This window comes from Zootermopsis nevadensis, unplaced genomic scaffold, assembly GCF_977971745.1.
Source record: "Zootermopsis nevadensis isolate Lab colony 2312 unplaced genomic scaffold, Znev_1.0 Znev_ptg000022l, whole genome shotgun sequence".
NCBI classification, from domain to species: Eukaryota; Metazoa; Arthropoda; class Insecta; order Blattodea; family Termopsidae; genus Zootermopsis; species Zootermopsis nevadensis.
The window spans coordinates 16,410,050-16,435,667 of NW_028259154.1; the positions used below are offsets into that span (position 1 = coordinate 16,410,050).

The following is a 25,618-nucleotide window of genomic DNA, read 5'->3' on the forward strand; positions in this document are numbered from 1 at the left end:
TGAAGGTAACTGCTTTCTGAGATGTTGAGTTGAGTAGTCTCATAGGAACTGACCGATGTTTCAGAGGTTATTACAGCCTCCGTTATCAGAGCGATAAGTCCCGATGATGGAGGCAGCAAGCACCTCTTGGACGATCGAGACTAAACAGTGCAACATCCCAGAAGACATTAATCTTCATTCACAGAATTTATTCATCTGATTTTGCTGTGAACCTCATTTGTATTAGTGCTGTTCCTAGATTAGCATACTTTTCGAAAAATTTTCAAACATTTTTTTACGTACAGTTTTGCTGTAACTTTGTTGTTGTGGAAGGAAGGGACTTGCTTTACTTTTGCTGTCGGAGCATCCGCTTGGAGGCACTGAGGAAGACATACAACAGTTGTAGCGTCGTGTTGTCTGATAGACGCTTATTAACGTTTCAGAGGTCCTTGCTGCCTTCGTCGTTAGGGCGATGGAAGAATAAGCCGCGCGCATGGGATCACTTACTCCTCAAAATCTTTACTTCTGTGTCTTATGTAAAGACAATAAGCGGATATGTCATGGTTTGAGATAGGTTTGCAAACCAGTTGTTTAGTTAAACGGTAATTAATTTTAAATTAGCGCTGTTGATTAGAACAAACATTAAATGTAAAGAAAGGAGGGATAAAATAAAAACAAACAAACGGAACCTCAGAACAGGCGATAAAGTCAGATGCAAGGTTCGACTGGGCGATGTGGCTTGTTTTTGTTACAGTGAAACATTTTTACGTTTAGTTCTGGAAATTTGGTAATCAAATGTTTATAAAACGAGGTGTTGATGTTCTTGTCAGAACGCATTAGCGGTGAAATAATTCAGATTTCACAACTCTGACCTTACTTTGGATATCAAATAAACTTTATAGGAGAAGCTCTGTCGCTGGAAGAGTATTTGCATGTCGGGAACTTTACTTTCCTTACCTTTCGGCAGAGTCTGTGACTGAAATAGGAAAGCCATAAAGTGTCCTTGTGTTAGCACATTGCATTAGTACAGCAGTCCCCATAATCCGACCTTCGTTTGTCTGACGTGCCGTGTCGGAATGCTCCATTGATATTTACCCTCGTGTTTTTCATTAGCCTTCGTATTATCCGACATTTTCGATTATCCGACCGTCCTCCAATCGTATTTAGGTTGGATAATCGAGACTCCACTGTACCGGGAGCTCAAATGTCGTAGGATATGTTGGGCTTTGCTGATGTGTTCTATAACCTGCGTGGCTACTTGATGCTTCATTGTGCAAGGTGGAATGACTGCTCTGAAAATTACGATGACGTCACGGACTTCGTGGTCATCCACGGCGTTCCATCCGGTTTAAATGTTTGCTGATTCACGAGCACAAAATCAGAATTCTGAGAGCGATTTATTTTGAGCTTTAGTTAAGATTTGTTCTTGCTGTTTAGGGTTGTTTGTTTATTGTATGATGCTCTGCTTGGGGTTTGTTGAAATGCCAATGGGAGGGGGACCGGAGAAATTGTGTATCCAGGGGCTTTTTTTTTTGCTTTGTGCACCAAATATTAGTGTTACCAAATCAATGGGAATAATGTGGGCGGGGCATACAGCTTGCACAAAGAAACGTGATATGCTTTCTAAGTTTTAGCCAGAAGAGACACGAAAAAAAGAGATCAGTTGGTAGAACTAGGCATCCATGGGAGGATTATGTCGAGAATGGATGTTAAGGAAGTATGTTGTGATGGCACGAGCTGTTTTCATCTGGCTGAGGATAGTACCCGGTGGCGTGACCACTATAACAGCGCAATGAAAGTCCCAGTTTCAAAAACTTCGTTGAATTTCTTAACTAGGTGAACGAGTATTCTCTTCTCAAGAAGGACTGTGGACAGTGAAGTTGTTTGACGAAATTTTGTAATAAATCATAATAATTACAGCAGTTTTTAATTAATTTATTTTCTTATTTGCAGGTAAGTGTTGCATTGAATCTTCTTACTCGTCTCGACACCTTGGCAGTCCCAGACCAGCCGTTAACCATGGTAAAGTACCTTGATCTTCACGGTTTATATTGTTCCCATAACATTTAAGAGCTTTAACTAGATTATAAATTCGGAAAGCATGGTAGGGAAAGGTGCGTCCATTTTCATTGTTGAAACTCCTAGAAAACGAACGTATGTTCTGAACGACGAGTTTACAAGAGGATGATATTAAAACTAATTTTAAAGAACCGGTATGTTATCAGTTATGATTAAGCAACACATTTTGTGATTTATTCCAAGATGTGTTGCTGACCTGATTAAATATTTCATCATTATTTAATCTTAATCGTCCAAGTGGACGTTTACCAAGAGACTTAAAACCAAAATTATGTTGTCTGTGTATTGCTTTGTCTCCGCCATCGCAGTCACATGCTCAGCTCATCATGGCCCCTTTTCTTTCACTGTTCTAACAGTTCAAGGAGATGTTGTGGGATCTGTGGTTCTCACGGCGGTGAGTACGAAGATTGTCTTCTGGGTTGTAGCATCGCGAAGTCTGGACGTCTACCGACAGAAGTCCTTGCTGCCTCCATCATCTGCACGTCCTGATGATGGAGGCAGCAAGGACCTCTGAAACGGGTAAACTTCTTTGAGACTACACGGTGCTACAACCCAGAAGGCAGTCATCTTCTTCTGGGCGACTTATTTGGGCCTAAACCACGAAGCCCTTAGTTTGTGATGTCCTACTACGTACTTCGTTTCTCTTTGGTCTGAACATTGTCGCACAGTTCACACACTGAACCATCCACAGGTTACTTCCGTCTTGATAATATCTGTAGGCGTATACATTGCATCCTGAAGCGACCAAAGGCTAGGCATTTAGAAAAGAAAGGAATTAAAACTTGTTGGATTAGTGGGCTACAAAATTAACAGATGTGTTTCTTTTATTGGGATGTAATGAATATGTGGTTAGTTCCGATTATAATGGACGTTAATGGCAGTCTTGGACACACTACACGTTGAAAATTTATTGGCAATAAAACTTGCTATGAAAGTTTTCGTGGTAGTATGGTGGTACTCGGGTGGGATGGACGAGGCAGAACTGTATAATTGCCCACCCAAAGCTGCACCAAACTGTTATTTTCATACCATCCGTTCACTAATAAATGTTTTATTATGCTGTCTGGCTCGCACATGGCTAGTATTAAAATACAAACTATTAGGTTGGCGCCTTCGGGCGTTGGATTGACAGGCATGGGGAGCTGCGCTACAGACGGACAGCTATCCGGGAACTCTTGCCAACATAAGTAGCTGCGAAATACCTGTTTGGTTAGTTCAGGTCGATATCCCGATAGATTTCTTCTAATGGAACTCGTTTCATACCATTTCTGCGCAGTGTCGGGTCAAACTAACTGTATGGTGCAAGGTTTTCCTTGTTTTGATATGGAAAACGTTCCTGTCTTTACGGATTCCAAGCATTCATCATCGTATTCACAAAAGCTCTCTCTTGTACTGTACACTGAGGTGTCACCTCACCTCAGCCCCTTATACCATATATCCTTAGGATATGTGTTGTATTTTATTATGAATTTACACCACTGAGAATGTTACACTTTGGTAAATGTAGACGGGACCTCCTGTACAAATGTGGTGTGACAGAGGACCGCTGTAACTAGCCTAAATTGTTCCTGGGCACTCTAGAAATGCAGCGGGCTTGCTTTTGTGTTTATATGAAGAACAGTATGCACACACCCGACATGACCAAACACTGGTCTTGTTAGCGAGGTCCTGTGACGATTTGAACAGCAGAGGGCAACATCAAAGGATAAAAATATGATCATGAGCACTCGATACCAAGAATGACCATGCTGGCAAGAGACCGGCGGCAGCTGACTTCTTCCTGGCTCTGCTTTGCTCTGTGCTACAAGTTTTTTCCATCCTCCTCCGTGGAACAGAGTGCTCCTGAGAAATTAATAGGTCTGCTGTAGTCGCTCTGTTAGTCAACATTCCCCGCCCTTTGTGGAACTCGAAGATACATTGTCGTGTTCACAAGATGTCCATATCCGGAGTCATTTGAATCCAGTCCAGAACCTTTCAGGAGATTTTTAATACCAATATCTATGTTAACATTCTAATTTTCTTTCTCCTGTTTTAATTGAAACTGACCTATAGAGATTCCTGACATTCTAAGTTTCCAAGCTGACGTACTTTTTTCGTTGCTTATGTCCTCCCAAATAAACCGATCTTATCTGAGAACCTTCGCGTTTCACAAATTGCTGACTTTAACGGTGACGGTGAGGAGTTATTAGCTCTCCCCCCCAACTCACTAAAACTGGTGGACAGGTCTTTGTTGTTTTTCCGCGACAGATTTGAATATAATCTCAAGAAATCACCTTATCTGTAGACAGTCTCTTCCACCCGGAACCTGTGGACGCACCTCGTCGTAGTGAGAAGGGGACTATGCCATTACGGAACACAATTCTGGTAGAATAAATGTATCTACAGCGGGGAAGGAGTTGTCTGTGCGACGAAATACTTTAAGCAGAAAAACGCAGAATTCAGTGGAGATAACAGCAAGTGTCCAGTGATATAAAGAGATCTTCAGATTTGAAAAAGTGAAGTTTATGAAATGCACGTCTTAATCTGACAGAGTAATAGTTTTGGTTTCATTCTAACGTAATCGTGAAAAATTGAAATTCGTGGAAAATAGATTTATGCTGATTCGTGCCAATAAAGTTATAACAGGCTGTGACCAGGCTGCTGGGCCATCAAAAATTTCTAATAGAAGGCTGAAGGATTGTGAGAACTAAATTAATGGATTCATTGCTGCTAATGACGCCCTCACGAGTCTTGTGGTGAAAAAGGAAGACTTGTTTGTAAATTTGTCTGAAAATCGGGGTATAAGTCGAGAAACAAATAGTACGACATCGTAACGACAACATAAGGCTACTCTATTGTTTATTAAACTGACTACACCACTGTTCCAATTTCTTTTCCCAGTAACTTTAGTCATCCACTGTTTTCAAAGTCTCCACTAGAGGTTCTGTTGGGCATTTGCGTGCCATTTTAAGAGTTTAATTAACTCAAGTGCTAAAATCGAAACTTTTTGTGTCTGATTCACGGTTTATCGAACAAAAGTGTGTATTCCTTTTCAAATCTGAAAGTGTCCAACTGACCCTGACTTACGGTACATGGTCTTCTCCCTTTTTGATGCATCGATACTGCAATTATAACTTGGGCGCAGAAACAGGGAGAGCTAAAACTTAGGGCAAATTCTACTTCTATGAAAGTTCAGTGACTTCGGAATACCATTTCTGTCGAAACAAATGAGGCGTGACTGAGTGGACGTTGAAAAGGATTCAGCAAGGTGAAAAAACGGCAGTACAGAAAGTCATCAGATGCATAGAGTGTAATATAAATAACAGGAGCAGATGTTGCTGAAGCTAATGTCCTGCCGTAGCCCTACATTTGAAATGCACAATAGGGATGCATGTCACGAGTTTCCGCAAAGGCCTTGCAAATATTTAGCTCCATCTGTGGTACGGACTGGACTAGGCAGGAATAGAAGTAAAAACAAAGCAGATTCTCAGACATGATCTGCTTCAGAACGACTTTGTGCAAACCGTAGCAGAATCTAACAGCATCTGTTAACCTCTTGGTGTGGTATGTAGCATAGGCCCACCTTTGATAATATTTTTCTTAAAATTATCAAATTTGACTGAAGGAGTGCCTGGAAATTTAATACGGAAGCTGTGTCACTATAAACAGAAGGTTAAAAAGTACTAGGGACGTCCGATAAAAACGGGCAAGGTACATACAAGAAATGCAATTTGATACTAGAACCAAAAACTTTTATTTAAATTTCCTCCTTCTGGTGGATAATGTAGAGAAAAATCTACCCAGAATAACAAGTTAGTTGGCGAATCGTATTTTCCAAACATACCGTGCTGTATAATATTAAATCGACACCACATCGGAAGGCAATTTAAGTGTTGGTCCTTGAATATCATATATAAAACTATTTTAAATTTAAAAATACAGTTAAAATCCGCTGCGTTGTTAAATTGTCAGCATCTATATCCTATTAAATTATGTTTTCGGAAGGAGTTTCTTGTATATTAATGTAGCTGAGGTTTGTTTCGTGTTGGAGAGAGATTTATCGTACCGCCGCCATGTCAACTCTGGAGCCCATGGGTTCCAAAACCTTTCACTGGTTATAAAACGGCCGGAGTGAGGGCCTGACCGCTAACCTCTGCGAGTGCAGATGATATTGCCGACTGGAAGGTCCCTTACATGTGCCTTGGTTGTACAATGACATCACGTGCGTGGTAATGGAAAACTGTAGTATATGCGTCCCCACATATGACAACCCCCGATACACATACAGTGAGTGATTCTGCGTGATGTAAGGTAATGTAGCGTGGCTTTCCTTCGTAACTTGCCTGAAAAGTTAAACAACATTTATATTAAAAACAGATTTGATATTTATATTACGGTAAACTATACGGGTGTCCCTTAAGTCTGGAGTCATAGGAGAACCCGTTTATTTGGCAAAATACCGAGTATTTTAAAGAGGGAATGCTTGTTGCAAACATGTGGTTCCAATGTGAAGTGCTGTAATTTTTTACCTAGGACGATCTGTTAAGGAGATGTTTCCACGTTGACATGACGGCGAAAGAGATTGTTTCCAGAGTTTCCTATTCCGTAGTACCTGCGTATCCTTCACTGTAATTTCCTCCAATTTGTTATATATTCTACCGTAATGCAGAAAGCGTTCGATTAAATACCGTTGTGTAAATGGTATACTGAGCTGGGTCTCTACCTCAAAATGGCACAGAAATTTAAAATTTAACCCGGGCTGCTGCTACAACTTGCACAGTGTAGTTGGTGTTAATTATTGCTAAACTTTTTCGGGAGCGATCCTTTGAGACAGCCTATTCCTGATTCAGGTTTTACTGGGAGACATAAAATTGTTCTTCTCCTCCGTTTCAAATGAAAAAAATTATGGGTAATTTTACACAAAAGTGTATAAGATATGTAGCCGAACGCAGTGTTCGCATGTAATTCGTATTCTGGACGACAGACCTCTGACCCCATCCTTCACAGAGACCAAATATGGGGTCTGCTTACAGTGATTCATCGTGGTTTATCCCAGTCCCCCTCAAGAGTAATGCTGGATTAATATTTAAAAAATACAGACATCTGATTTCATTCCACGACCTTTCCAATTTTTCATTCAAAGTCATCCACACAGAAGCTGTAGGCGCCCAATCAAGATGCGCTGTGGACAGAGGAAACTGTCGTGTTTTCAAATATCCGGAACTAAACTTTCCATGAAGCACCTTACAAAATGCTTTGGATGGACCGTGTTATCTGACTTACCGACCGCCCAGCCACAAAGCAAGATGGTAAAGGAGGTAGTGGTGACCTCTAAATGAACATCCATTGAATACCGCCTTTAGGTAAAATAAGATTTAATACCCTTTATTATAAAGATCAAATGTATGATCAAGTTTTATGTTTCTACGCGTTTGGGTCGGACTGTAATGGTAGTAACGATGTGTAGGCGACGCTTCAGGGCTTCTTATTGTTGTTATGATGTACAACGCATTGCCGTTGCGGTTCTCATGGCCATCGGAGCGGAACTCCGTGAAGATAATCCTGCTCTCCTCAACACAGCACCGCGTCCAGCACACGGACTTTCGACTGGATTCATCTGACTCAGAATAAGGGCTAGTAGCGAGCGGGCTGTTACGAACATAGCAACGAAGCTTACATTTTCCTAAATAACAGGGAATTTCGTGACAATCTAAGCGGTTTCATTGGAAATCTGATAGTTTCTCAGCTCGTTAAGAAACTGCCCGTCTTTTATGGAGCTAGTAAATTTATTACTGTATTCACAAGATCCAGCCACTGAGTGAGACGATTTAAATTCATACCTTTATACATTGTTTCTGGTTCGTACATTTTAATAATATATTCCCTTCTACGCCTTTATGTTCCAAATTGTCCATTCTCCGACTAAAATTTTGTATGCATTTCTGAGTACCCGAGATGTTTTTGCGAACAAAGTAGTGAAGATATTTTTGGGTCATTAACATTTTCCTCCACCATTAGTTTATTTCTTACCATCTGCATCTGATACAGTGTTGTTAAATAATCTGTCAGTGCTTCATTTAGCTTTGTATGGTCCCTACTTCCCATATGATTGCATGCATATTCCCTGTGCGTAGGGACATTATACACCAGTTAATTCCGACAATTCAGATGTGCTCATTCGTTGCCTAATTTTACTGGAGTTGTTTATGGCACAGGGAACAGGACAGCTGCCATATCGGCATTGTTATCGATCCTTTTCTACCTGGACCCAGCAGGGGGAGTAGACTACTCGTTTGGCAGCCTCTTTCCCAGCTGCACCTCCTCCTTGTCGGATTCTGGCATTGTGCGTGTTTATGCCTTGTATTGAGTGCACTCGTGAGTCCTCTGAAGCCAGTACTTCCCCGACTTCCGTCATAAGGGCCCAAGCGATGTTCGGGCGAATTGAGAGCGGTCCGAGACGCCTCCTTACGAGATTTGAAGTTCTCACGGCAGGGATGTTGATGATGATCTTCTGGTTGGGACGTCGCTGTCTTCCTTGAAAATGCAGCATGTTCCTCAGAAGCATTGGTAGATATCTTCAAACCGCAACCGAGAAGACCACCGTCGCCACCACTGAACCTTTAATATTTTGTGTATATGAAACTTGGGTTTTTATCTTATGGGAATAAGATGTATGGAAAGTGGTCCACATATAAGCATGGATGGAGGATGAACAAAATTACATAACGAGAAGCTTAATGTCTCTTTTTATTTATCAAATATTGTTAGGGTAATGACATCGAGGAGGTTGCTATGGATGTGGCATGTTGCACGCCCGGCGGTTATTAAAATTCGTGGGCCTAAAAATTTGTAGCCGGAAATCCCGAAGGGAGGTGACCGCTTGGGAAAAATAAGCGTCGATAGGAAAACAGTGTTAAAATAAATGTAAGAAACGACGTGTGTGGATGTAGACTGGATTAATCTTTCCCATGATAGGGTCCAGTGGTTGTTTGTTGCAAACACGGCAGCGAACTTTTGGATATTATAAAAGGCGGGGAATTTCTTGACAGCTGAGCTGAGCTAACTGATACGGCTTAGTTAAATATTCTACGAACGAACCAAGGGTAATAAACGATGGTCACACCTGATACGCAACACGCAATAATTTATCCATTCCACCGTTCTGTGAAGTTGGAGTTCAGCGTCAGAAGGCCATCTGGCGGTGCCGTTCTGGCCGTGGTCACCCGCGGTGCTCCCGCTAACACGTTTTGCAGAGGAGGGGCTTATGTCGTTGGACGGAAAAATAATAGATAGTGGGGGATACTTTGTGACATCATTCCTTTTATGACCACATTATGAAATTAAAATTTTGGTGCTATTCGCTATGACATCCTTGCGTTCAGTTTAAAATTCTGCCGCTGTAAAGTTTCACATAGGCTCTGACTCAGTTGCAATAGTTAAATATGACGAATCTGTGGGGGCGGGGCTGTGGTTTCCATGGGTAATGCTGTTTCGATAAACATTGTTGATTAATCTGTTTATGTAATAGGGAACTGTTGGTTGAAAGTCACTGTTTTTACTGTGTGGGTTATGACCTTTGCCATGGCAATGCTGTTAAGGTATTTCGGGCCTTATGTGATAATATTTATGTGTTTATTATCTTTGATTTTCCTATCTTTTTTAGATAGGTAATTTACTAGCGATTTTATAAACTATCCCTCTGCCAAGTATTTCTTGAAATAAATAACGAAATTCAATTCAATAAATAAGTACATAAATAATGAACTCTTCTTGTGCTTCTCATCTCTACTGTCTGAAGCGACAACAGCCAGGTGAGTGTGAGATCTGAGGATGGAAACAACTGGAGCTGGAAATGCACTGCGTTCAACCGGCTGTCTGGCCGCCTCCATACGCGGCGCGAGATGTAGACAGAGACGGGAGAAAAGCTTGGGAGAAAAAAACAACTCGATCTTCAGGGAAACATTCCAGTCTAGAGAACGGTCAGGAGACGGCGTTTCTGTCCTACCTGATAAATTTGACGACAGATGTACACCCCTTACAAGACAACCACGGATAGAGAAACTTCCAGAACGCTGAAACAAGTCCTGTTTATAACTACGTAGTAAAATGATGAATGTGTGTGAATGAGCTCCTAATCAATAATACGTATGTTCACGTCTCCACACGCTTTCATGACTTGGTGCTTAGGCATAGGGACACTTTTTACCTTGTAATTAACTAAGAGAAAAAGAGTTTTAATGAGATCTGTGTTTCATGTAATATGAACTTTTTATACGAAGAAGCGTTTTGATGAAACCGATAAAGTTAATTTGATTGCCATGCAATGAAGGCTTTATATTGAACCGATACGAACAAAAATTAAGCTTTCCGGCATCTTTTAATGTAGACCCCCATCCCCTCAATACTAAATTTAATCGAAATTCGTATATTAGTTTCGGAGATGAAACATGCTTACATGACCGCAGCTCTTACGCGTTAATTTTATACACTTCGTGCAAAGAAGGGACAAGGCGCCAAAGCTTTTTTTATCCAGAGTCTTCTCGAAGGAGATGTAGGAATGCACAGGTCGGAAAACCAAATCCAACCGACGAGTGACAAAATTTTGATAATTTTTGACGAATACGAATCAATAAAATAGGAACTGTTCTGCCTCATATTCCTTCAGGTAACAAATGTCTGTTACGATATTAATAAAAAATTGAAGAAACAAAAATGTCTTGGTATTGACTTCCTTTTTGTAAACCTTACGGCGACCGAATGTGGCATTCTGAAACAGGTTTTTCTCATAGAAATGACGTGACTGTCACGAAAATAATTCATAAGCATCAGAAACGACTAGTCGATAATATCCAATTTCTTTGCTTCTCTTGTTAACGATCGGGACTGCACTATGCTGGTTTTGATGAACCAATCTTGTTTTATTACTCTGGGCGTGCTTTAGAAAATTAGTTAATTCGTAAGACGATTACTTGCGTTGGAGTAGTGATTGCTGTTTTAATGCCCCTGCTGTGTTGTAATCTGACCCAATCACCAGTCCTCGTTCATTTCAGATTTGTTTCCAGATATGAAAGTTGTTTAGTTATAATAACTTGAACATACAATTTCGACGATAGGCTTAATGATTTGATTTTGACCCAGATGGCGTCAAGCTATGGATGACTTGTATCATATACTCGAGTTATTAGTCCTGTGCAGGAATGAAGTCAGTTTTACCAACTGAAGTAGTAGAAATTCCTTGTGCGTCAGAGAAGTGAAATAAAAGAGGAATTCAGCAGGATGGCTCGAGGAACTTCGTGTTTTACACGGCTCGCCTAGTATTGTTATGATAGTGAAATGGAGGCTGTGATGGAGCGAGTGTGTGACTACGATGGGGAGACAAGAAATGCCCACAAAAGTTTTATGGACGACCGATAAGATGGGATGATAACATTAGGTTGTATCTTGGGGTGATAAATTATGAGGATGACTGGCTGAGGCTGAACGGAGATATTGATCCTTGAGGCTCTGTTGCTTGAGAGTCTGTGTGATGAATACAAATGCTTTCTTTCTTTAAAGGATAGTAAATAGGCGTAATTTTAGAGTTATCGATACAACTGAACTTTACTTTGCAAGTAATTGTTCGTAAGTATGTGTTTCTGACGTTTGATTTTTATTATTCGTCAATGGTTTCTGTCGTATAAAATGCAAAGGGTGGCTAATTGTAGTTCTAGTACCTGCTGAGTTCTTATGTAGCTTTCTTCTGGTCCTATGTCCTTGTTGTGATGATAATATATTGTACAGAAGTTAATTAAAAGTGGCATCCTGCAAATCATGCCTTTTACTTAGAGGAACAAGGAACTTCAGCACTAACTGGACCCATTAGAGCTCTATTGGCCGTAACTGAAAGCAAATAATAACACCCTGACCTTAGGTTTCTGCGACAGGAGTTTAGTGGAAATTTTCGGCTTTCGGGGCAGAGCCGCGTCGAATGTTGTGTGCATAAAGCTTCCAAAATTCGTCCAACCACTACAAATTCACCCTGAAGATGGCAAGTGCATTGCTTTCCAAATTTGGATAATACACAACAGTTGACGGTGCTTAACCTCGAAAGACGAAGTTGTTCAGTTAATACCATTAGACCAGTTTTCGAGGAATATATATGTTGGGTTTAAGAGTTCATGCAAAGTAATCAAATGTCACCTCGTAGAGCGTAAACAAAGATGGTTGTCTAATGGGTCGTACCGCCGTGTAGTCTGGTAGAAGTTTACCGACGTTTCAGAGGGCCTTGCAGCCTCCATCATCATGCCGATCAGCAAAGACCTATGAAACGTTAGTAAACTTATAACAGAACAACAACCCAGAAGACAGCCATCTTCGGACTCACGACCGTGGAAATATAAAATTCTAACAGAGTTTAAACGCTTTGCTGAATTGCTGCATGTTTTGCTGATATCAATTGGTACGAAAAGGCGATCATAACCTATTGTATAGTATGAAAAGCGATGTATGCTCACATCTGTTTTGCTGCTTGACAGCAGTTTAAACACATAAAGACATCTTTGTGCTGCGCTACGGCGGTAAATAATAGAACATGATCGCTAGATCCGTTCTTAAGATTATCGCAATAGATAATCAATTTCATTGTTTCAGCACTGTTTATTTAAAAGGAACCCGGACGAGAAAAGTGCGCTTTCACTACTAAAATTAAAGGACAAACGATCTCGTAAGCCAGAGAACTAGTTGTCAGTGGGCAAGAAACTCATTTGTCTCATGGAATTTAATTGAGTTATCCTACACTGAACATATGTTAAGTAATGGAGTCCGCGTTGCAGGCTTTTCTGTCCTTAAAAGAGGAGGCTGTAGTACACATGCGAAAGTCGAATGAGTTCTCAGCTAACAGCTGTTCATTACCAACGAACATTTATTTTTTCATGCTGGAAGCAATCTTCCTATAATTATTATAGCCAAGTGCTGGAGGCTATAAAACTGGACGTCATCATGTTCCTTCCTGACCGTCGTAGGTCTTACCTTATAATCGATGTATTGCAGCGCTGTGAAGATGTGTGTAGCGTTGTTTCTTGTACAGTGACGGTGTCCTGCCAGGCTTTCCGATGTTGGTCTCTGACTAAAAATGTGAACATTTCAGTATTTACAAACATTCAATCACGGAGCACTTTTTGATTTTGAAGCTGTGCTGACCTCTCATTGATACTTTCCCATGCATAATATGAAAAGTGTAAATTATAAGAATATTAATTAATTATTATTTTCAGGGAAACAAGGATTACTTCCCTAAACATGGTTAACCAATTTAACATTTTCTTTGTTGTAGGCCTACGTACTAAGTTATTAAATACTGTTCAGAAATGCTTAGGATTCAAGCGAAGTGTAGGTTGTATTCTCTTCAGATCATCCGGAGAATTTCGTTTGCATTTACTGTTGTGGATCTGCACTCAGTATGTTGGGCGGTTTCAGATAACCCCCCCCCCCCCCCGGCTCACCGTACATAATAACCCTTGCGTCTGACACAGTATCGTTGAATAACCCTCGAACGAACCGGTAGACGGCACGATTTTATTCTGATAGAATGAACCGAACCTAATTTCTTCAAATTTTTGTTCTATCTAATCTGAATTTTGTTGCAAAGTTCTACAGATATTGAAACGACGTGACGTAGCTTGGGGATCTGGCTATGTAACGTGCAGCGTTTGTTTCCTTCCCTTAGCGAAGAAAAGCAAACTTCCTAAGCTACTGATAATTGCATGGATTGCTTTCCGAGCTCACTGTGGCGCACGTATCGCAGAGTGCTGTAGGATTATACTTCGATGACAACCCTACAGTCTATTACACAATAGTCGATTTATGAGCCAATCAAGTGAAGCCTAATTTAACGCATGTCGGGGCTTTGATCATAAATCATCATGGATTATGATGGCGGTCAATTTAATATCCCTAACTAATTGCCAATATACCGAATACTCACTCGCCGAGAATAAATGGACCCCATACCCATTACCTCAGTGTATTCATGTAAGTATTCGTTGTCTAATTTTAACCCCGCACTCATGTCAGAATTTTGAGACTGGTATTAATGATAGGGATCGGAAAAAGAGGGGGTATGAAATTCCACACATTGTTATTTTCCTGTAAGACGAATAGAGACGTTGTTGATTTGAGGTTTTCACAGCGGTGAGTATGAAGATTTCTGTCTTCTGGGTTGTTGCGCTGTGTAGTCTGGTAGATGTAAACCAACATTTCAGAGGTCATACTGCCTCCGTCATCAGGGCGTTAGTAAACATCTACCGGACTACACGGCGCAACAACCCAGAAGACAGAAATCTTCAGGGATATTGTTGCTTGCGTATATTTGAGAGTTGTACGTCAGGGATGTCGAACGCTTTACTGCTTTCCAGTGAGTACTGCCAAGCGTTCTCGTCGCTCATATTTCTTTGGGTAATCAAATTTTTCTGTGTTCGGGATGGATTCATGGAGTGACAACACATATGTGTCTGGCAAAAAAAGTATGGTTTGTTGAAATACTAAATTATGAAGTGTCGCCACGTGTTAGGGTCTAATATAGACAAAACCTGTGGGCTTATTAACAGGTTGTATTTGAAATCTCGGTCGGGGTTGGTGGTTCGACACCCGACACTTTCTTGCTACGAGCCTTATAGATATTCTAATGGCCGACAGGCGTTAATGAATTGTGAATCTGAGAGGAAGAATTGGCTGAAAAACGTGATGCTAAAGCTGCCCTTTGACGAAGTAAGGCGCGTGTGGGGCACGATGATAAATATCTACTTATCGGCACTATGTACGTGAGCTACAACGCAGCAAAGTTATTATAACCTCGATTTTAAGATCACATTTGAGATTACAGGACATTAAATTGTATTATATTGTTTAATTAAGCAAAGTGTATGTTTTTTGTTATACGTCATTTCTTGATTTTAATTTTTATTCGCTGATTTGTGGATGTTATTAGTGAGATATTTATAACTTATATTTATTACTTTGAATTGTCCTGAATCGCTTTGAAATGTTATTCCAAGGTTTAGAGAGCATATGCAGATCTCATTATCATCAGCAATATTTATGTGAGTGAGGGATAAATAATTTTTGGCTGCAGTGTGATTAAACCTGCAACAGTAGACATGTATGTACAGTAAATGAATATCTGGGTTACTGAGGTATGCAAAATCACAAAGGATTAATATGAAAAATATGTCTGTCCACTCTAGTTTTAACTTAATCTGGTGTAGATGTGCAGAGACTTCTACAGGAAATTGCTTGGCGTAATTACTTCGTGATACTTGAGTGACGCGTCCGTAGAGGGAGCTACTCATTCATCATCGTGTCTCCTATAATGTAGATTATATTTAAATATGTAAGAGCTGTTACATTTTTGTAGAAACGGCCATTACGTTATTATTTTCTGTCGTCTTTGTGTGACGTCTGTTGGCTAATAACGGTACTACACGGTATCCGTTTTAAATACGGCGTATATTAGTGTCCTATAACACTCGGGGAGTTAGAATTATTGTTCCAATATATTCTCCTTATTAGGGTTGGCATAAAAGTGACGCAGACCTTGTTAAAATAACATATATCAACCCTCAATCACGATTATTCATTTCCAGTGGCCAGTTATAATTAACTATTGATTTATTTTCATTTGATGCTTTATCCGGAATAGCATCGGATACCGTACATATAAATTGTAGTCAGTTGAACATGGGGGGGGGGGGGGTTGCTATATTTTTTGTGAATGTGAACGAGAACAGTTTTATTTTCACGTGGTTTTTACTGTTTGGCCACAAATATTTTTTAGTCTAGATTTACGTTTCGACCCGTTGACATAAGCTTTTGTGTGCAGAATTCGCGTGATGGAGACAGCAGTGTTGTGTGGATCTATGTTCGTATTTCTTCGTAATCAATCAGCGCTCGATCATCAGATTACTGAAATGATTGAAGCGGAGTCCGAGGATTCTTCGTCTACCCTGATTGCAGAGCACCGCATAGGATTATACACCGGGGCTATGTTAATTGTATTTGACTATACTATAGGAATGGCAGGATGGACTCCCAATTAATTTGGAGTTCCAATCAATTTAGCCAAAGAATACAAAACCCATCTCATCAGCTCTCAGCAAACCTTGCTTCAGTCTGCTCAATATCGTTCTCTCTCTCTGTCTTCTTTCCTTTCCTCCGTCCGTTTTGGACCCGTGAAGTCTTTTTTATTCGCGCCGCACGGATGTATTTAAAGTGGATTGGAAAACAGGAACGAATCACAGGGGTAAATTAAGAGCAGACGCACGGCCGGTTTAATTGTGATGCTGACCATCCAGTCTCGTCATTATTTGCTGCTTCAAAGGAAGTGGATGGCGCGGATTTAGACGGTTTCGATGTGACTAAACTTCGTGGAGCGACCGTTATTTTTAAGCATTAGTTGCAATGCGGCACTGAGAATGCAATTATTTACTTTTAACACGCTATCTACAATGTGTCGTGTTTATTTAGACAGCATCGGTCTATGCCTTGTTTCATATAAGTTGCAGAAGTATGATGTAACATACAGTTTTAAGGCTATGGGGATTCCCCCCCCCCCGCCCCCGCCCTCGGGGCCTAGGGCAGGGTGTCCTGGCAGGTACGTCTCATATGGTGACATTTCTCAGGATTTGTGGAGCCAAATATAGACACCCACTGGCATGCCTGGAACCAATGCCATCTCGAATAACCGGAGATAGTCAGTACAGCAACAACAAATGAGCGTAGTGTAAACAAAACGGCTTAGAAAGATAAAACAGTAAACAATTAAAGCTTCCTGGCTGTCGACCCGCCGGAATATGAAGGTCTAAGTAACAATTAAAGAGGACACTGCAAGGTTACAGTCTTGAGGCCGAAAGTGGTCATTTGTTGGATTCATTCTGTGACCAGAAGGAGAAAAAAAGATAATATTTTATGTAGGCCTGTAGAAGTAAAGATGACAAAACGTATCGTCAAATTGACATCTACAGCCATGCGTGCTGGACCAAACTGCGTGTTCGTCTGCATTTTTAGCTTGAGGATAGGAGTAAAACAGCGCGTGTACTATGTAAATCAAACACATTGCCGTCATAGGGACTGAGACAGCGAGATACAAAGTACTACCGCTGGGAAATAATGTTTTTCTTTGAGTGGTGGATGATTTCTTGCTTGCTGCCCTTCCCGCCACTCTGATCCGTTGTCCTTCACTTAAAACGGACATGGAATGAGAGCCCTCAAGTGTGCTGGATTCTGATGCTGCTTGCATTTCCACGAGGTTGCTGGCTTAACAGACGAAATTTTATATATTTATCCTGAAACAATAGCAGTAAAATTAAGCAAGAATTGATGCACGTTTAAGAATTCGAATGGGGTTCATTTGCAGTGTCTGTTATGTAGGCCTTGTTATCAACGTGTCGGAATGTGTTCTGACGGCAACAGGGAACGAATAGAATAGAATGTAATTTTAACCCTTTGAAATTTGAACTCGTATAAATAATATTTAATAAATCAGTATGTACCGCAAAGAAAACACGGTTAATGCTGTTAAGGAAATAATATTTGTTTACACTGGGAATTATACAAAGCACATAGGATAGATGCTACCACTGGGGTTGAAAGGGTTAAATCATTCACATTCTACATTACAATCAGACTGTCTTTCGGGTATTCCGTGTAGGTTATAAAGTTTTAAAAGTATTTTGGATTTGTACATATCTCTTTGTGACATTAAGATGGGTCTTAGGGGAACTGGTTATGAGCATGGAAGGTGGATAGTACTGGCTTAGGATCGTGTCCAGTGGCTGGTTTTCGTATAGCAGTGTTGTTAACTTTTCGGGTTCTGGCACTTGAGTCGCTCAGATTGCTTAAAACTTCATTGGTGATGAAGATCGGATGTTACAAAATATGCCTTCCGTGGTGTTGGGTGCACAGGAATATTTTCGAGCGTATATCGAGCCATGTTAAGTCACTTAAAACGGATAGCATACACATTTAGTTATTTCCTCCAGATGAATTGTTGGTCCTTGCGTACGCACATGTTTCGCCCGCTAGTGCAATTCCGAAAAGGAACTACAAAAAGTCTAGACACACGCTCATTAAACGAGGAACACTGTGTGGACACCTGCTGCCCCTAATTACGTTGTTCAGCTGCTAACTACTGTCTGGATAACAACCAGGGGCCCGCGTGTTGCCCTCGGCCCAGAGATCGGCTCCACCTCTTGAACAAGGAGTATGTGAGGAGTAGAGGCGAACTTCCACTACATTCTACAGCTGGTCTCTAGGACAGTTGCCATCTTCATGCTTATTTACTTTAATCTTGGGAATGACGAAAACAGTTCAGAATTGAATTTACAAAGACGGACTAAATCTGGGGAATTCATGCTACCATGCTGTTCAGAATTTTTGTTTTGTTTTTTTCAACGCTGTCTAGGAACCTGAAGTTAAAATTATCAAAACTATAAGTTTACCATATATTAATAGGACGATTAAATCAAGGCGGATGATGTAGGCGGAACATGCAGCTCTCATCGGGAGATGAGACAATTTTGGCTCAGAATGTTAAAGGTAAAAGACCATTCAGAAGATCTAGGCGTAGATGAGAATTTAATATTAAATGGATCTTAGGAAAACAAGCTTGGAAGATATTGATTGGATTGACCTTTCTCAGTGTAGGATACGTTGTCGGGATCTTTTGAACACGGTAAGAAACCTTCCGGTTCCACAACGCGCGGAATTTCGCGACTGGCCTAGCAAACAGTTGGCTTCTCAGGAAGGATATTGCTCCATCCATAGTTATTTGCTTACTGTTACAACATATTTGCACCTACATTGTGTACTACAGGGCAAAACGCCATTTTGTCTAAGGGGGGACGACAGAACCCTTCGGCATTAATTCCAAAATCGCAGCTTCTCTTACTAGCGTTGGTCTTGTTGGGCTCAATGTTCCTGCACCAGTTCAGTACATCGTGTTATAGTCCCATAAAGAAGCACCTCTACACAAAACAATAAAGGTTCTACATTTTTATGGCCGCTGACTCATCGCGAATTGTTCATAAATCTTCCGTGACAGGTTCTCGGCGTGTGTGTGGTTTGTTGATTAATCGCAGCTTATATTGACAGCCCGTGGCATGTTTTGATTTTATTCGGACTGAGGATGCGCTAGTTACTGAAAAGGTGGCAAACGTAAACAGAAAATTATTTAATTTGTCTCGTCATTCATGGTGCAGCTGAGAGCGAATTAAAAGCGAGGAGTGCTTGCTATCAGTTTTATTCAGGAGGTTTTAGCTTCTCGTGTCCTATCAAAATACTCTACGATTGAAATATTGAAAACCATATTTTTGCGAGGTAAGTTATATTGAAGGAAGGACAAATTGATCGAAGTGTGGAGGGCGTAAGAAGGAAGAAAAAGGAGAACGCGGAGAATTGCAAAATGAAGATCTCTGTAATGTGAACTCTTCAGCTACTTTTAGAACGATTAAAGAAATGTTAATGAGATGGAAGGACATGTAGCACGTATGGTGTAAATAAAAAATGCAAAGTTTTAGTAGGACATTAGGCGTACAAGGGAGGATATTATTGAAATTCATCTTGGAGGAAGAGGGTGTGAAGATGTGAATTGAATTTTTTTTTTTAGTTTAGAATCCAGTGGCTGTCTTGGGTTAACGCGGCAGGCCTAATGAACATTCGGGTTTTGCAAAAGGCGCACAGTATAGAGTTTGACTGTAAGTGAGTTATTCAGTCTTAAAATACGCTATTCTGTTTACAAGGAATCGTACTGCCATATAGCTTTATTCTAAGTTTTTCTGATTGTAGAGTCATTTCCTGAAAATTTGTTTCTGGACGTGCGTAATGAATAGGTAGGATTTATTATAGTTACGAGTCTTTCATCGAATTTTATCCTAGAGACCCAGCTAATTCTCCTGCTGGCCTATGATGATGGGTCTTAAGAATTCATCAAATCATAAAGTTTACATCCTGAATAATTTGATATGCTGGAAAATCCTCTCTGAGTTCACAGGGTATTAGCTAAAAATGTAGCCTGAAAATGGATGTCTTCTAGGTTGTTGCGCCGTGCAGTCTGGTGCCTGCTGCCTCCATCTTCAGTGCGATCGCCGTCGATAACTTATATCAGACTACACGGAGCAACATCCCAGAAGACAGCCATTTACATACTCGCCACCGCGAGAACCTGAAATCTCCCAGGGTAGCCTGGCTTCACGTCTGATCCTTCTTCCATTACCAGAGTTCGATTGTTGGACCGACAAAAATGTGCCAGGGTGTTTTACGGGTGTTGTGTTTCTTTCGCGACTGTACTTTGGTACTTGACCACATGCAAGTTTCCAATATCTGGAGAAGCTGATGAGGTGTTGATAAATATGTGATACATCTGCAATCGATATTTGTGCTAAATGGCAGAGTCGTGTTCTCACAAGCAACCAGCTTGCTACTTACTGCTCACCTGTCCTCTCCCCCACGTCTTCGTATCTGTTTTATTTATTGTTACGTTATTTAGCGATGCTGTTTCAAATACATGTAATGTAGCGATGAATGAAATTGGGAGTTGTTTCTCTTTGTTGAGTTGTTAAGGATTTCGAAACGGTGGTGACCAAGGAAATATCGCAGTATTCTCATGAAGAAGGCGAGGAAATAACGTGGACTGTCGGCTGGCCGAGATATGAATGTACCAGCGTGTTGAATTATGCCACTGTGTTCAAGAGATGTCTATTTGGCATCTCTGCCTCCGTCCTCTCTGGCGTTTATACGCGGTTTTCTTATGTCTTTCGATTTGAATGATTCTGTTTGTCCATCTGGCTCTCTCCAACTTTTCCTGGTCAACCTAATCCTCTTCTTCCCAGTGGTTTATATTTTATTACTAATTTAGAAGTTCTGTTGTTCTCTGTCCTTCCTGTGTGTGCGTACAATCTCTCTCTCTCTCTCTCTCTCTCCCCCTCTCTCTCCCCCTCTCTCTCCGTTCTTCATCAATGTAATTGACTTTTTTTACCTTTAAATTTTGTTTATTGAAAACAAAAATAACAGCATGGGGACAGCTGGAAATATTTTGGCGTGATGACTTTAACGTGTTTCTATGGCGCTGTCGGAATCTTCGACACCCAAATCGCACCACTTTAATATTGAGTTATTTTTCAGCAGAGCAAATCCATTTTTTATATCACAGAACCAAATTCCTGCCCCCTTGCATTGTTGAAGAATGTTTGACATTTGTATTTTTAACAATGGGTCATTTACTTAACAAGTGCCTCTAATTTCCGCATTCAGACACCGTTTGGTCGGTGGTTGTTCACTGAGATTGACTGGGAACTACAGAACTGCGACCAGCAGATTATAGCATTGTTTGCAGATTGTTTGCGGTGATATAATGCATTCACAGGTGATTGTAGCGCCGGCTGTCATGTATCAGTTGTTCCTGCGTTAAAAAGACGAATGCTTTGGACCGGAAACGCCGAACTAACGCCTCAATGGAGCTGTTTGTCAAACGTTTACCAGCACAAAGTAGAACCCAGTGACAGGCTTTTGTGACGACGCAGATGAACTTCGGAGTTCTGTAAAGGAGGGAATTTGTTGAGCACATTAATGAATATGACCATTTGCTTAGACAGCCGGTAATAACAATAACAAACTATGTAATGGGTTTAGTTCCTTGATTTTGTTAACACTGTGATGAGTTTTTCGGTAACGTAAAACAGGGAATTTGTCGAACAGTTGAATGGATGCCAGCCGTCAAGGAAGACAGTGATTGGAGTTAGATAGTTAATATAAACAATGATGACAATTTAATAATGGCACCAACAATGTTGACCTTTCATAATATGTACCCCATCAAGTGACCTATTATTGTGATCAGGTTAGGGCATGTAGCACACGTGGAAGATGAGAGGAATGCATGCAACAATTTGGTCGAGAAACCAGCGTTGAAGAAACCGCTTGAAGACCTACCTAGTCGTAGGTAGGATGTTAATGTTGAGATTATAAGACGTGAACTGGGTTTATCAGAACATGGTCCAGTAATGGGATGTCGTTGACTTGGGTTCCGTAAGACGAGGGAATTTTTGTTAATTGACTGAATGTCTTCATGGACTTTGCAGTACGGAGTTATAATAGTAGTAACATCAAATAATTCAATTCAGTTCTTTATTTCTAAGTGCTGATTCAGCAGCTACAACCAACACCACCACTAGCACAACAACAACATTAATAATAATAATAATAATATTAATAATAGACACCAGTAACAAACTAGCATGTTTCTTTATAAAGAGCAAAATTTTAAACGTGGGCAAGGAGCAGATGGCTTCTTCAGAGATTGAACTTAGGACCACCACCAACCCATGTTCGTCTGTTACAGACCCATCTCTTGGTTCCTTTTCGTTGAATCGCAAATGAATCCTGCTGGCATTTTGTATCCACAGTCTAGCTCTGTGCTCAGTCATGCTGATATCCGGACACTGTGAGCCATGAATCGACCAGACAAACCCCCCCCCCCCCCCCCCCCCCCTCGGCACGCGTTTCGATAGTCAAGAAACAGTCAATATAACATTCCTCTCTCAGTACATTCTTTGTCGTTAGGATTATTCATTTCTCGCTCGCATGTGAGGGCCACAGCTCCGTTTCAAATTGAAAACGTCGACGAATGGACGCTTTGATGGTGTTTTACCCAACGCGTTGTAGTGTTGTTATCATGGCTACTGGATCTTTACTTTTTAGTGCGTTTAACCATTTCCATGCTACGAATCAGATATCTCGTTCACATAACGGTTGCTTCTGCTTTGCTTGATATGTTCCACTGCCATCTCTTGACACTTCACTGTAACTATTAGTGGTTTTCATCAATTAAACTCTTAACCTACCATGAAAACAAATTAAGGAATATAGTTTCTAATTAAACACACCACAGAGTAGGTTCTGCTGTGGCTGTAAACACATTAACCCATTTAGTGCCGACCTTCAGTCAACATCTTCGCCGATAAGCACTGATAACTAGTAACACTAGATTTATTGCTTCATTTTGATGTTGGGTTTGAACTCCTCAGGAGATGAGATCTGAGGTTCTGACGGCGACTAGCATAAAGGCGGCATTCTTCTGGAATGTTGTACCGTGTTATCTGGTAGATACTGACCGACATTTCATAGGATCTTACTTTCCTGATAACGGAGGCAATAAACTCCTGGAACGTCGGTCAGTGTGTTTGAAACATCCAAGAAGGTGTACAGGAGATGGGAAGCGTGGAACGAAAATAACAGGATTAGGAAGGTGTCGTCGTTTACTATTTTGAAGGTAATGTCCCCGGAAATTGCGTGGACAAATTTCTCGAAATTCCTCTGTCAGATTAGCCGAGTTTCGAACTCGGACGTCTAGAATGGTAACCACTGGACCGCTGCATTCGACATGAAGCTTACGAAAAGCTGAAGTCCTAGCGCTTTATTAAGAATCACGCACTGAAGACATGATGGGGAGGTTTGGTACAGCTCCATGCATTCTGAGCTTCAGTATTAGATAGAAATGAATGGCGAGCTTCACGGTTCGGCCGCTTTATCCCTGGGAAATTCCACCACAATATTAATGTTATCCCTAAATGTTTAAACATCTGGACCACAAAATTATCGAACGAAATTTGAAAATCTGTCATTTTGCCAAATTCTGACAGTCTGACAGGAGACAATTCAGTTCAATTTTCGTAGGCTCCTACCCAAAACCGGAGAGCTGGCTACCCTGTAGGCCTTTCAGTATACAAATGTGTGCCAAAATTGTCAATGTAATCACCCTTCTTTTCAGTGTATTTGGTTTCACCCAGATGTTAACTTTCCTCTTACTCAACTATCGTCTTACTGAACTGTCATTCGTCTGTAAATTTCACTAGTTTCCACTCGCTCTGAGCACGAAAATCAAATCACAGATCGTTGTTGTTTGGTGAATTTTGCCAGTGAATCAACCATGTTAACACGTTAATTGTTATCAGAACGGCAAAACCAAGTAGGTGCAAGCAAATTAGGGAGCTTTGGTATTGTTTGTATTCATCATTCAGCCCAGACGATGGGGGCACTATGCTCCTCCGAGACGCTGGTATCTGCCTACAAACTCACACATCGTTACAACCCACAAGGCTAACATCAACGTCTTCATCGCCATGAGAACCTGAGATCTTATGTTCAGTGTTGTTAGTTTTGCCAGCATCGCTCTGAGGTAAACTTCCATTCCAATTGCTTTTCGACTTTCCTTCGTAAAATCGTGTGCCCAACATCTCTGTCACGAGCGAACATTCCGCACAATGTTGCACGTGAAGAATGCTTAAAATGTGAAAGGTAATTTTGTTTTGGAAACGCTGCTGTAACCGGTACCATTTTTACCACGTCGCGTGACACGCATCTCGTCCCTGCATTGTTCGGCCGTAGTTACTGAATTCTATTAAATAAGCCTATTTTCCGGACAAAGCATTACTCGTCACACCGATTTTGTGTAAAATGGAATTATCGTTTTTCTTCGACATCGTGAAGAAAAGCATTACTTCCGTATTGATTGATTTGTGCTAACGGAAATTTCTTTTATGAAACTGTTCTGAATTGAATAAAGCGTATGAGCTTTGATTAAAGAAGAAGTAGGATGAAGCATATTGCAAGCGACAGCTAGGTCCAGTTTCATAAATTATGGTTCATGGCCTACTGTGACGAATAGGCTAATATTAAATGGATTTAAGTAGGGGCAATGTGGGCATGTGGATTAGATTTATCTGGCTCAAGATACTTTCCATTGGCTGACTCTTATGAACACGCTGTAGAGTCACCATGTCACATAAAAGCTGGGAAATCCCTTGGCCAGCTAAGCCATTGTCAGCTTTAATAAAGTTGTAATCTTTAATAAAGCGAATGTTTGAGGATATGTATATTTCTAATACCCCTTCCAAGGAAAAGAAAGGCGATATCAATGTTAAAATATATTTCAGAAGCAGGCAGTGGATTTAACACCTTCCTATAGCTTTTACTATGTTATCACCTGCTTAAAATTCAATAACTTTGAAATTGGCGGACAATATGATTCAAAGAAAAACTATGATTATAATCCTTAAACAAAATTAATCGCTTGATACTTGTAATGGAGGCGCGCTGTATTTTCTTTGAGGTAAAAACAGATCTTGAATAATATGCAGATCAGCTTCGTGCTTTAAAGGAATAGATAGAATTAAATGTTTCGGACCCAGTGGCGAATTTTCGTGTCCGAGATAGTGGACCATCGAGTTGTGGTCATAGAAGAATATGTGAAGTCCATACTTAATCATTACATATTCATGTTTAGTAAGAAGCATAGCAAATATAAAATACACGTTTTTAAAGTCAACTTGAGGGTTTTAGAATTCATTGAAGCGTTGTCCATGTTTTATGTATCCATGGCAGCGAGGTCGAAAGCCTGAACTAGATGGATAATTCAGTATTTGCATTTACAGAATGGCTGCAATCACGAAAAGTGGCATCGTCCTTTACCATATGTCGTGACGCAAGTAGTTTTGTATGATTTTCGCGCTCAGCTTTGCGCATGAGTAATGATCACCAGTCAGTCTAAACAAGG

At 40.6% G+C, this 25,618-nt stretch overlaps 1 protein-coding gene across 20 annotated transcripts in view; it reads left to right on the forward strand.

Annotated features, from left to right (window-relative positions):
- Positions 1–25,618, forward strand: part of LOC110833901 (uncharacterized) — a 442,516-nt gene that overhangs the window by 96,521 nt on the left and 320,377 nt on the right. Inside the window, exon 2 of one of the 20 annotated variants that reach the window (XM_022072475.2) lies at positions 1,933–2,001. The exons of the other annotated variants lie outside the window; for them this stretch is intronic. The gene's annotated coding sequence lies outside the window, so the exon portion shown is untranslated. The remainder of the gene's footprint in view (positions 1–1,932; positions 2,002–25,618) is intronic. 20 annotated transcript variants of the gene reach the window in all.